The sequence below is a fragment of the Dendropsophus ebraccatus genome, chromosome 10 (assembly GCF_027789765.1).
Source record: "Dendropsophus ebraccatus isolate aDenEbr1 chromosome 10, aDenEbr1.pat, whole genome shotgun sequence".
NCBI classification, from domain to species: domain Eukaryota; kingdom Metazoa; phylum Chordata; class Amphibia; order Anura; family Hylidae; genus Dendropsophus; species Dendropsophus ebraccatus.
The window spans coordinates 58,323,847-58,338,316 of record NC_091463.1 but is presented as its reverse complement, the minus strand read 5'-3'; the positions used below and the strand labels follow the sequence as shown (position 1 = coordinate 58,338,316).

General features: G+C 43.5%; 1 protein-coding gene across 3 annotated transcripts in view; it reads right to left on the bottom strand.

Annotated features, from left to right (window-relative positions):
* KIAA1210 (KIAA1210 ortholog) overlaps positions 1-14,002 on the bottom strand; it is a 101,842-nt gene extending 87,840 nt beyond the window's left edge. For 2 of the 3 annotated variants that reach the window (XM_069942891.1, XM_069942893.1), the window contains exon 1: positions 13,831-14,001. The gene's annotated coding sequence lies outside the window, so the exon portion shown is untranslated. Of the gene's footprint in view, positions 1-13,830 lie in introns of all 3 variants that reach the window. The other variant, XM_069942887.1, reaches the window with a different exon arrangement.
* Positions 14,003-14,470: the final 468 nt, after the last annotated feature.

The following is a 14,470-nucleotide window of genomic DNA, read 5'->3' as shown; positions in this document are numbered from 1 at the left end:
ATGTAGCGGCATTAGTATCAGCCATAGATGGGATGTGCAGTCGTTCCACTCTCTCCAGTTCGTGTTTCACAGTTCTCCCTCTCTGAACAGCTAGCACTCCTTTATAAGACCCACATGACCAAAATTAGCAGGATATGTCTGTGCTCACATGTCTGGACCCTATGTCTTCCCCATTCTGTGAGAGCAGCAATGGTAAGTGTAATACCATATCCATACTTGTGTCGTTTGGGGGCAGCCTTCCCCGCCGGTGGTGCTGGCTGGGTTTTGGTGGGGCTTTTTGGGTCTGGTCCTGTGACATTGGGGTTGCAGGGCCGTTCCATGGCCTCCCTTCCCTGCATGTGCACGCTTTGCGGAGTTGGCGGTCGCTGACCGACACGGTGTGGAGTCAGCGTAGGGACCCGTGTGGACCAGAGGACCTGCGCGGTGGTACACGGGGCAATATGGCTTGATCAATTCATATACAGACACTCTGGTGTTGATTTTTAATATAGGCCTAGCGGCATTAGTATCAGCCATAGATGGGATGTGCAGCCGTTCCACTCTCTCCAGTTCATATGTATAGATATGTGCTGTCAGTTTAAATGGGGAACTATAAGCAAGTTAGACAAATCTAACCTACTGATGGTCCTCTGGCAACGCCGAGTAGGAAGGTATATGTCTTACCTTTCTCCTCTGCGCTGGTCCCGCACTGTTAGTCGGGGTAAACTCCACTCTGGAGCACCCTTAGGATGACTGCCGCTTCATCCAGAACGTCCCTTCTAATGATATTGAATGGAAGGGGAGGGCTGGATGACATGGCAGTACTCCTAACAGTGCTCCAGAGCGGAGTTTACCCCAACTAACAGTGCGGGACCAGCACAGAGGAGAAGGTAAGACACATACCATCCCCCTCAGTGTCCTTGGCGTTATAGGGGGCTATCAGCAGGTTAGATTTGTCTTACCTGCTGATAGTTTCCCTTTAAACTGACAGCACAGATCTATACATATGTTGGCAGCCAGTTATCTGACAGCACACATATGTAGGCAGCCAGTTATCTTTTATCGTTATTGAGCATACATAACCCCTGTTCACACAGGAAGATGTGCGGCTGATGACTATAAATTTTAAAGCAGGTTCAAGCTACAAGATTAATCTAACCTGCAGATCACAAGCAGCAGTGTATACTTACAGCCGGCTGCTGAAAGACTGGAGACCTGGATACCGGATCACAAGCAGCGTGGATGTATCTTCAGGCCCCCAGAATGATTCCGGCCGCAAATGGCATCTCAGCACATGTGGCACCATCTCTTATGCCTTCTACCAACCACCAATGTATACAGGTTGAGAAAGGTCAATAAATGATGGAAAGTTTCCAACTTCAATGGTATACTATGCAATTATGAAAGTTACATAAACCATTTGTGCCAACTCTATCAGGAGGGAAATTTTCTCTGTACATACATATGATAAAATAAACCAAAGAAAGAAACTGTTGTGGAGTGCAATTGGTATTAGGGGGAGGGGCTGATGATACAGGTGGTGGACAGTAGTTGGGAGAACTGGATGCCAGATCACAAGCAGGGCGGATGTTAGTATACACTGCTGCCTGTGATCTTTAACCCCATAAAGACACAGTAGATTTTGGCCCTAATGATTCATAATTCATTTTTGCTTTTTCCTCCTTGTCTTCTAAGAGCTGGTTGGGGCGTCATTTTTTGCACAATTGTTGTTTTTTTTTTCTAATAAATAACGCGAGGGGAAAAAAAATAAAATAAATCGCAGGTACGCATGCTACAATATGAAATATGTTTATTTTTATGTGTTTTATATATAAAATGGTGAAGGGGGAAGTTTTAGTGATTACATATAGTTCTAGGGGACTTTTACATGCAATCTTTAGATTGCATCCACTTGTCAATGCTATGCCATTGCATACCATAGCATAGATCAGTGTTATTGAAGATCTTCACATAGAGATCTTCACATAGAGATCTTCACATAGAGCCTGCCAAGGTTATGCACCAGACCATTTTTTTTTACATTATGTATGATGAAATGTCTAAAAAACCCTAACTCCAGCAAAGTCATGCCCTTAATATTTGTCAGCAAGCAAAACTGGTGGGCTAGGCACATAAGTTTGAAAATGCAGAATATGCAAATGTTCACACAATGTAGTAATGACAGCTGTTCTTTAGTGAACAACGGCCATTATTAGTGACAATAGAGAATGGAACTATGGCCAAACAAGGAAGCAGTATCTTTATAGGCATGAGAGGGTGGTGACAGCTTTAAGGTTTTTTGTAATAGCCTTCTATGACATGAGTTGGGCCGTTTGTCTGCAGCCCCTTCTGACACCTCCTGAAAATCCTCATTTCCTGCTCCACTCGGTCTCTACTCCTCCATCCTCCCCCCTACCTTCTGAGACATGAGACACATGTCACATAATCTGTATCTTCTGTTGGCAGACAAGCCGTTACACCTCATCTGTAGTTCCACCTACCACTGACATCACACCTATCCATGAGCAGGGAAACAACAGCAACTCTTGAGTAGTATAGGGGAAAGGAAACACTGTTCTTTCATCTCTCTTGCTCAAATCTATCTAAGAAGATGAATAGATACTGTGTAAAGCAGAAGCAGATTCGAGCAAATTTAAAATCAGGTACTGCATTTTTTATTTTTACATTCCCCCGTCAGCGGCCACACAGTGATCCCAGTCCTTTTTTCAAAACACTGCCTTGTTTCCGGTGCTTGACACCGTTTTGGTCTTGTGCACTGGCCTGGCTCTATGCACTGGAATCTGCCTCCATTGGAATCAACAGGGCCGCATCAAAGAGGGGAGGGGATACGGTCACACTGGGGACACCAGGCCCAGCTCTATTGCATAGAGATGGCCCAGCAGATACTACAAGACAAGGGTAAGTACCCGGCAGTTGGCTCTGAAAAGCGATGCATGCTGGGAGCTACCTGGGCAGATGCCATGATGTAAAACTAGGATCATCTGTAAAAGTTCTGGGGTGGTGGGGGATTGCCAAGTGGACGTATATGCTTTTTTTTTTTTTTTTTAAGATCTTAGGCAAAGGAGACAAAATTGCCCTTTAGCCGTCCTTGATTGCAATCTGTAAAAGAAATTAAATAAAAGTAGTATGACATAATACTGAGTAAAACCATGACAGAGCTTTGGTTGAATTCTTATGTCCATTCAGTCCTTGCAACAGAATTCTTCTAACAGCACAACCATCTTCCAATAAAACCAGGGCCAGACTGGCCATAGGGCAATTCTGGCAAATGCCAGAGGGGTCGGCCCCTCCTTGGGCCAGTCCTGGCCCCCTCAGTGCCCGCTGCCCGGCTACATCCTCCGAGTATGTGAACGCTTCACCGCACACTCTGTTGTGCAGCTTAGTTACCAGGCAGCCGGTGGTCTTGTGTCTGGCCCGCCCACTGTGACGTCACGTGCCTACGTCTCCTCCTCGCTTCCCTCACATCCCCAGCGCTGCCCTTACTTCCTAAACGCCGCCCTCACGTTCCCCCGCTGCTGCCCTCCTCTTCTCCCCAGCGCCGCCCCTCCCCTGATCCTGTTCCCGGCGGCTGCCATTAGCTGATTCCCGCCTGGCCTGTGAGAAGGAGCAGTACTAGTGAGGAGCGAGCAGAGCTTGTACCGAGAGGCAGCCAGCAGGTAGTAAAAATGAGCAAGTATAAATGAAAAAAAAAACTGTAATGTGGAAGCTGGGCCCCTACCCCTAGGATTAAAAAAAAATATTATAATAAAAGTTGTGAACTACACCTCCCAGCATGTCCTGACACTGTCAGTTATATACCTTCAGTAACTGCTGGGAGTTGTAGTTCTCCCAACAAAATAAAAAGAAGTGTATTTTGTTGGGAGAACTATAACTCCCAGCCGTTACTGAAGGTATATACCTGTCAGGGCATGCTAGGCGTTGTAGTTGACAATCTATGGGGTTGGGTGTTACATTTTTTAATCATGTAAAATTAATTTTCCAGAACTATACAACACCCAACCCCATAGATCTGGAAAATTCATTTTATATGATTAAAAAATTTAACACCCAACCCCATAGATTGGGAACTACAACTCCCTTCATGCCCTAGCAGCTAGAAACCTTCAGTAACTGCTGGGAGTTGTAGTTCCCGCAACAAAATGAAAAAAAAAAAAAAAAAAGTATTTTGTAGGGAGAACTATAACTCCCAGCAGTTACTAAAGGTATATAGCTGTCAGGGCATGCTAGGAGTTGTAGTTTACAATCTATGGCAGGGGTACTCACAACTTTTAGTGAAGGTCCACTTACCAGGGTCTATTGTCAGGTGAAAGTCCGAGCTGAACACCAGTAGTAAACGTGTTGCTCTTCCACAGTGGTATATAGCCCCCCTGTTGGATCCCCAGTAGTATATAGACCCCCGCTTTGTGCTCCCCAGTAGTATATAGACCCCCGCTTTGTGCTCCCCAGTAGTATATAGACCCCCGCTTTGTGCTCCCCAGTAGTATATGGCCCCCCTGTACTCCCCCTCAGATATAGCATATAACATAAGAAAAAACATAAGAAAAAACAAACACTTATACTCACCTCGGTCTGGGCATCTCCTCTTTTCTTCGCTCTTGTGGCCGCACTCCGCTTGTCCTGGTGCCGGCGCTTTAGTGATGTCACTCGAGCGCCGAAACCAGAGACAGGACAGAGCAGCCTCTTGTGACCGTTGCAGTGCGGCTAAAAGAGGGACTGACGGAGGGAGCTCCTGCACCGTAACTATGAGTGGCTCGTCATGAGTGCTCATAGTTACTGTGCAGAGGGGAGCAGCGCAGCTCAGTATACAGGTATATTGAGCTGCATCAGGGGTCTGGACTGCTGGTCCGCCAGTTGAGGGCCCCTGATCTATGGGGTTGGGTGTTCATTTTTTTTTTTATTCATGTAAAATGAATTCTCCAGAACTATGCAACACCCAACCCCATAGATTGGGAACTACAACTCCCTTCATGCCCTGGCAGCTATAAGCTTTCAGGAACTGCTGGGAGTTGTAGTTCTCCCAACAAAATGAGAAAAAAATAAATAAAGGATTTTGTAGGGAGAACTATAACTCCCAGCAGTTACTAAAGGTCTATAGCTGCCAGGGCATGAGGGTAGTTGTAGTTCCCAATCTATAGGGTTGGGTGTTCCATATTTCTGGGGTATTCATTTTACATGATGAGAAGAAAAAAAAAAAAAAAAGTAAACCCCAACCCCATAGATTACAAAATACAACTCCCAGTATGCCCTGACAGCTATATACCTTCAGGAACACACTACACTGGCAGGGGTTGTGCGTAGATTTAAAAATGACTGGATTTTCCCCAAATGCCGCACGGTAAGTGGGCCTGTGTACTTTGAAATGCCAGGGCCGATTTTCAGTCCCAGTCTGGCCCTGAATAAAACACAAGATGAGTTGTTGATGCATTGGCCATACGGGGTATAGATGTGGCTCATGTAGATGAAGAATGCTATTAACAGACATAATTGCATTGTTGCAGACTTGCATCCACCATGAACAGCTACTGCAGAGGACACAATCTGGCATCAAACATATGATATAACAACAACTTAGTACACTGAATAAAACCAGCATTTGTAATGAGAAACAATCCTGGTAATAAATAATAATGCACAAGTGGACTGGAGTTCATTGACAAGTCCCAATGGTTATGGTCCCACTAGGACAAGGTAATTTATACATATGGGGGGGGGGGGGGGGGAACTACCTAAATTGCTGGGTGGACCAATCCTTTAAAACCTCACATGCAATCGCCATGCCATGCAATAAAGACAAGCCGCGTGTGTTGGTAACCGTATCCCTATAAATACTGGCAGTGACCAAAGGCAGTTCAGAAAGTCAGATAATAAAAGTTAGGGAGTGCACAGTCTGCACCTTCTGATCACCCTTCCTATAAAACCATTTACAGATATGCATTTAGCCACCCCTATTGACACAGTAATAAGATCTCAGGAGTTTCTTTATTCTTGAGGAGACCTTTAACCTAGTCGAGACTGCAAATCAGGAAATGGATGTTATGGTCATGTGGTGTGACTTCTGAGGCTAAAAGCTCGGTGTATGCCCTTTTCACCAGTGTGAGCCATGTAGAGAGGATCATGCTGAAAACTAGGCAGTAAATGTTACTACAAACAACCCTGTTCACACCACTGAGATGATTATCCACCCTAAGGGTCACATAGAGACCACCCAGACTGCGGTATATATTCCAGTATTGTATAGCATAACCTATTCCCCTCAAGATACAGATATTTGCCTTTTCATAAAAACCAATACACATTTATGTTCAAGAATACTGAACTTTTTAGGTGTAATTGCACCTCAGGGGCCCCAACACTGTTTAAAGTCAAAAATACATATGGAAGTCATACTTTCCTCCAGTTACACATCTATCCCAGGACACCTTGACGATCAGAGGGCTCCCAAAATATAAATCCAATGTAAAAAGTGGCTTTGCAAAAAAAAAAAAAAAAAAAAAAAAAAAAAAAAAAAAATCACTAACACTGATGTCTTGTTTCTCATGCATTTCTAAGAAAAAATTGTGATATATTACATCATACTGGATGATGTGCTTCACAACTGTTCTTCTCCAGAAGTGCTGTCTATTAGGAGGAACTTCATGGCAACATTGCTTTATTCAGGAGTGATACAATTGCTATATCAGTGCAAGGCCACAAGCATAATATGGTTACTTTCCGTGTCTGAATTATAGGGGTGTTTCAGCTTATGTTAAAAAAAAAAAAAATCAAGATGCTGCTAATGTAATTTAAAAACAAAAACTATACTTACCTACCCCAGTCCCCTGCAGCTCCCATTCTTCTCCCTCTGACCAAAATCATCTTTCTTATTCCAAGACAAGCTCTTAGATCAGGACTTTTCCACTCATTCAATGACTGGCCAAGACAGCCACAGTCTTGGAGGCTAGAAAGAGATTGGGGGACTGGAAGGGGAAGAATGGTAGATCCAGGAGAGCAGCAGGGGACTGGGGCTAGGCAAGTATAAGGTTTTTATTGCTGGATCTGCAGCGAGTCTCCTTGCTGCGTTTTTGCAGCGAGACTCGCTGCAGATCCTGGCCCTATACTTTCAATAGCAGAGAAACTCGCAGCAGGGATGTACATCCCTGCTGCGATTTTGTCTGCAGCCCGCCCCATTAACCCCCTGGCCATTATACATTACCGGGTCCCCGTTCCCGCTTGCTTCGGGGCTCCCGGTGTCTTCACGGACCGCCCGGCCAATCAGTGCGCTGCGGCGGGGCAGCGCACTGATTGGCCGGGCGGAACGTGCCGGGAGCCGCTGAAGCAAGCAGGAGCCGGGACCAGGTAATGTATGTCGCCCCCAGCCCCCGGCCGCACGATCGCCCCCAGCCCCTGACCGCACCATCGCCCGCAGCCCCACGATCGCCCCCAGCCCTGCAGCCCCCGACCTCACGATCGCCCCCAGCATCGCAGCCCCCGGCCGGGCAATCGTGCAGCCGGGGGCTGCGGGCGATCATGCGGCCGGGGGCTGCGGAGCTGCGGGCGATCGTGCGGCCGGGAGCTGGGGGGCTGCAGGCGATCGTGCGGCCTGGAGCTGCGGGGCTGGGGGGGGCGATCGTGCGGCCGGGGGCGATCGGGGCGGGCAGGATATACATTACCAGGTCCCCGCTCCTGCTTGCTTCGGCGGCTCCCGGCACATTCCGCCCAGCCAATCAGTGCGCTGCCCCGCCGCAGCGCACTGATTGGCCGGGCGGGCCGTGAAGACACCGGGAGCCCCGAAGCAAGCAGGAACGGGGACCCGGTAATGTATAATGTCCGGCGGCCGGGGGGTTAATGGGGCGGGCTGCAGACAAAATCGCAGCAGGGATGTACATCCCTGCTGCGAGTTTCTCTGCTATTGAAAGTATAGGGCCAGGATCTGCAGCGAGTCTCGCTGCAAAAACGCAGCAAGGAGACTCGCTGCAGATCCGGCAAGTGGGTTTGTAACCTTAAAAAACATTTTCTGGCCAGAATAGACTATAGCTCATCAGCAGTCATCTGCGTGGAGACAGCATCTCTCTTCGCCCATCTCTACCCAGCACCCAGGCCATTTGGCTGTACGGTGCCTGCATGACAGTGAATGGGGCCGGGGGCAGTTTATTTTCCTTTACTGTGTAGCACTAGTGACCTGTAACTGCATCTCAGCCATCATTCCCTTGAACAGGAGCTGAGCTGTTGTTACAGGTTGCCACTGTTGCACAGTGAACGAAGACAAACTGCTTTTGACTCCATTCACTGTGTAGCGCGGGCACCGAACATCTGAATGGTGAATGTGCCAGGCGTCAGCACCTTGTTTATCAGTGACTGATGAGCTGTGTGTTTTTACCAGAACGCATCTTAAAGGAATTGCGACATAGCGTGATATGGACATGAAAGTCACAAGAAAAAATAATCTCTCTTTAATGTTTTCTTGGTCAGAAGTAAAACGCGACTTTGCTTTTGTGGGTGCCACACTGACTTGCTTGCGACTTGCTATCAAACTGAGGTTAAGTAGAATTGTCTTAGTTGCCCCTAGCAACCAATCAGATTCCACCTTTTATCCCTCACAGACTGTTTGGAAAATGAAAGGTGGAATCTGATTGGTTGCTAGGGGCAACTGAGCCAGCTCTACTTTACACCATGTTTGATAAATCTCCCCTATAGTGTGTTATACATACAGTATCAGTACTGTACCTCAGCTAAGGCTGGGTTCACACTACGTTTTTGCAACTAGTTTTCTTTATCAGTTTTTTTGCAAAAAAAACGGATGGAAAAAACAAATGCATGTGTGTGCATTTTTTTTAATAATGGAACTCAAAAAAAAAAAAACGATCCATTTTTTTTCATTATCGACTCAAAAATGAGGTCAACCACGTTTTTGTGTACGTTAAAGAGTCACTGTTGTATTTTTGTTTAGTTTTTTTGCAGAAATCAATAGCCCAGGCGATTTTAATAAACTTTGTAATTGGGTTTATTAGCCAAATATGCCATTATCTGCATTTAAAAAGCCTTTTCCCAGGCCCCCCCCCCCATCCCTCCTCTTTTCCATCCACTGCAAAAAATCTGAAAATTGTGACTTGTTGCATGAGTCACACACTGTCTGTTCTAGGGAGAGGGGAGGGGGGAGGAGAAAGGAGGGAGTTAGCAGATAACAGAGGATTAGGCACGGAGCTGGGTGACAGCTGTAATCAGTGCTCACAGAGGTCAGTGGTGACTGTCAGAGGAGATAACGGGTGAGGTATTTGTAGATTAACTCTTGTTTTGGTCTTTTCTTTAGCTCTCTCCATAGGAAAACAATGAAGACAGGGGGGAGAGCTTCAAACTGCTTTTTCATGATAAAAATGCATTTTTCGGCTAATAAACCCAAATACAAAGTTTCTTAAAATCGCCTGGACTATTGATTTCTGCCAAAAAAAAATTTCACAACAGTGACACTTTTAGAAAAAAAAAAAAGGATCATTTTTTTTCTTAATGGAATTCAATGGAAAAACGGATGCACACACGCATGCATCTGTTTTTTTCCATACGTTTTTTGCAAAACTGAAGGGGAAAAAAAAAAAATTGCAAAAACCTAGTGTGAACCCAGCCTAACATATTGCAACAGCAAGAGACGACCTGTTTACGTTTTTCACTACTCAGTGGAAGTTTTGTCAATGTTCTAGCTTTACATAGTACTACAATTATTAACCATTCACATTCTAGGATCAAAAACTGCAACATTAGAAAATTACAAAAAATGCAAGTACAACAACTAGCATGTTAATATCCAGTCTTTGCACTGAAATCTCCACACAATGCCAGCACATGTGGTCACTATTTTGCTTTTTAAGTTCAAGGAGAAGAGAACAAGAGAAAACTATGTTGCAAACATGTGTAAACCCGGTCTTACCAGATCTGTTCAACTACAGTAAATATGTGCACTAAGCCGCAACAGTAAAGACAATAGATAACTGGATGAATGGTATACATCAGATACACTTAAAAGCAATGTCAATAAACTTGCCTGCAAATTTTCAGGCAACATCAACTATTGGTCACATTATTTAAACACGTTCATTCTCCTTTGGGAGGATCGTGTGATGCAGAAAACAATACTTTATTTTATGAGACATGAAAGGGTATCTCATAATGATATGTAACAAAAGGGAGCACACCCAAGGCAAAGCCTGGAAATGCAACACTTGATACTTGGCCATGCAACTGAAGGAATAGGAGGCTTAGAATGTGTCTTAAACAATAAGAGAAATGAGGCCGGCAAAATAGTCATAGCATTTCTTGTTACCAGATACTATAAAATCTAAGTTCACACTTTTTTAGGGTACGTTCACACTTACCGGATCCACAGCGTATTTTCTGCTGCGGATCCGCAGCAGATTTCATTTAAACAACTAGACACAGTATCAAATCTGCACCATCAAATCTGCTGTAGGTGTGAACGCACCCTAACTGCAAATTTTCGACCTGAATACATAGGGGGGAAGTCAACAGGAACACAGTAGTAACAATGTGGGTGGGATTTTATCAGATCTCGTCATGTGGAAATTGGCCTGTGGAACAGATTTTTATATTCTCAGTGCATGAATTTCTGATGCGGAACGAGCAGAGATTTGTTGCAAACTTTTCCCTATTGGTCAATAAATGGTTAAACAGACCAGAAAGATTTTAGGTTGCAACAATATTCTCTGGAGAAACCTATTTCAGATATTTGTGCCCACACAAAAATGGAAAAGCCCCTTAGGTGTTTTTTAAACTACTACGATTTGACGCAGCTTACTCAATAACCCACCTCAGTCAGTGATGGGCTGCACAGGCATTTCCTATACAAGCATGACATCATTGAAAGCAAGAGAAAGTGGAGAGCAATAGTGTGGGATCAAGAGCATGTGAGTATGGCTCTTGTTTTTACAGCATCCAGGGGCACTTAAAAAGAATCTTTTATACCCGCCCAGTTAGAGAAAATGGACACGCTTCTTACTGCTTATTGGCCAGCTAAGTCTTTCCACTACTGTCCTCTTCATCAGACATGTCTGTGGCACCATGGCTCGGTCACTTCTACAGCTGGCACTGTGCCTGCCACCTGAAACTTGAGGATGGCATTGATAACAGTCTGGAAGCTGAGACATTCACAACATGCCTATATGGACAAACATTGGCTTTCCCCTCCTCCAGTGAGGCCAGCAATTAGATGAAAGAAATATAAAGAAAAGCCTCCATAAAAACAATTCAAAGATTCAAATCACCCCTTTTATAATTTAAATTTAATATAAAAAAAAAAAAAGTTATATACTTGCTATAACTACATATGGAAATATCCAAAGTATTTAAACATACAAGAGTTGTCCTGCATGGTGAGCTGTGTAAATACTCAAACAGTAGGCGAATGCCAATATTCCAGAATTGCTACTTTTTTATTGCATCACATAAAAACATAGATCAAGAGCAAGTCCTATCAAAAGAGTCTCATCTGATCCAAAATGGTGCCAATAAATCCTACAGATACGTATATTCTATTTTCTGAAGCCGTTATTTTTAATATATCTATAATATTTGTTTGGATGTGTATGTGTAGGGGGGATTGGTTGCATGTTGCTTTAGGGCCCCATGACTTCTATGTATGCTGCTGGTTTGGGAATATTTTGGAGACTACAAATATCTGTCTCTGACAATTACGCATCTGCCATACTACAGCAAATCCCTTATACTATTAAATGCAGAAAAAATGGTAAATCTCTGTGGCAATCATAAAAGTGTGTGTGGTCTTCAGTAAAACAATATATTTTTCATGTGACTGCTCCACTAAGTAGATCCAGATCACAGATTTCCAAAAGAGTCTTTACAATGTATGAGCACATGATGGGAAAGCATCTGTAAGAGACAACAACGACACCTACTGGACGCAGCAAGAATAATGAGAACATGCTTGTAACTTTTCCTGTACCTCATGACTGAAACTTTAGCATGAAAAACAAACTGTTTGTAATATATAGTATTCAGTCAAAAAGGAGCCATTCACATATCTGTAGATAAAAGCATGTTTCTCTGTTATGTTACACGGATGAATGGCAACATTGGTACGTTAAAGCTCACATTCACTTGTCCTATACTGTAGAGCGCTGGGATTAGTTTGGTGGGGCTAAACAGATTCTGACGGTGCTGATCCAAAACAAAAGGGCACAGCGCTCAGTCAAGGGCTTCTGCCCCTAATTTTAGCCATTGGTGGGGATGTTTGTACTGTAAACCCCATCAATTATTACATCTAATGTGTCACAAGCGGAGATGAATGACTCCAAATCTCAAGCAGCGGTGATCAATTATTTTATTTTTTGGAAAACAAAATGTAGTTCTCCTTTGCATAAGTTCTGATTCCCTAGAAGAGCCATACCAGACTTTTCTAGGCAAAAAAAGTTGAACCACCTTTAGGGTACAAACACACACCGTATACACAGCGTATTTACTGCTGCGATCTAAATAACTGAACACAGCATCAAATCTGCTGCGTATACGGTGTGTGTGTTTGTACCCTAAGGGTACAAACCCACACACCGTATACACAGCAGATACGCAACAAATACGCAGCAAATACGCAGCAGATTTGTTGGTACAGATTTGATGCTGTGTTCAGTTATTTAGATATAATCTGCTGCGTTTTTGCTGCGTATTTGCTGCGTGTTTGCTGCGTATTTGCTGCGTATCGCAGCAGTAAATACGCTGCTTATACGGTGTGTGGGTTTATACCCTAAGTGTATAAACCCACACACCGTATACGCAGTGTATTTACTGCTGTGATACGCAGCAGATTAGATCTAAATAACTGAACACAGCATCAAATCTGCACCACCAAATCTGCTGCAGATCTGCTGTGTATACTGTGTGTGGGTTTGTACCCTAATAGACAAAACAAATCGACCACTGCTGCTTGAGATTTGTATTTGATAATTAACATAGCATATTTGTTCACCTCTATCAATAGCTAAGCACTCTATAAACTTTCAGGAGAATAACAGAACTTCTGGGTATTGCACCAAAAACAGTATCCTTGAGGGTGGCTTTTTGGTGTTTTTCAAGCTTATAAGAAAAAACACCAGAAAAAAAAAAAAAAAAACAGAAACTAAAATGCCCAAAAAAATGCTTGTTACAAAAAATGCCAAAAAAAAAAAAAAAATTAAAAATCTAAAAAACATTTTTACAAAGGCTAAACAAAAAAAGGTTGCAGAGAAAACCTAATGTAGACTTCCTGTTTAAAAAGCTAGCACCAGGAGCTTGCATGCAAGTCTATTTCTAACCAAAATGTGGCTAAATGAAGGTAAATATTCAAGAGACTTTTCATACCACAAACCATAAAATTTATATACACATCCCCACAAAAAATTTACTTAAAAAAAAAAAAAGATATTGAATATAAATACTAATTGCACACATGGGTACATCTGCATTGCATTTTGCTAGCCCTTTGGTACAGCAGTATGATGGTATTTTACATCAGTAAAACAACACTAGGAGTGGAACCTACACAGAGAAAACCTATAGCAGAAAGCTTTGTACCCATACAGGAGGATGCACAGTCATGGCCAAACACTGCTGTGTGAAAGCTGCCATAATACTCTGAGCACATAATTATAGGCAGAAGAAGTCAATTATAATTAACAACATGTTTAGGCAGATTCCCTTTGTTCTATGAAGTTCCCACAGAAGCTTGGGCTGCCTTCCCTGGATATAACATGATACAAATCAATAAATGGTTAATACCCCCCTTTCAGTCACCACTATCCCCCAAAGATCAGGAGTAACCAGATAGTTGTGGCATGGCTGATGGTTACTTACAAGCTGCAGCTCAGATCTCCTTGCTTTCCCTCCAGCTGACGTGCTGCAACTCCATCCACATAGTTTCCTCTCCAGCCCAATAAAGTCTCCAGCCAGCAGCTCCAGCCACTGTCACCGCCCAGTCAGAGCAGCACAGAGGCCTGGGATGTGGAGCTACTCTGTGCAGTCCTGCAGCAGCTCACACATCATCCAATAAAGTGGGTGGAAGTCCTGTGTGCACTCAAATACACCCATCCACCTCCCTGCAATGTACATATTATACACTTTATAGGGACTAACCCTTTCACTGCCCAGTTGTATGCATTTACTATTTATTTGTTTTACTTTTGCATTGTTTGCAATGTATATCTTGTTTTTGCTCTTTGTTAAACATAATTGATCATGTCAACTATATACTTTATTTGTAAGGCGAGGTTCACAGGTTTTTATCTTGTATGTGCATGTTTATAACATCACAAGGCTGGATTTGCACAGTCTTATAGCAGGTTTACTTGTTTTTACAGTTTTTATTTGGTTAAAAATGATGTGACCAGGTTTCTACCGAGAAGTCACGCTTTTTAGTTTTTAGGGGATGGTTAAATATTTTTCTTAAACGCCACAAGTTCAGTGTATGGGTTTTTTTTTTTTTTAGTTATTCTTA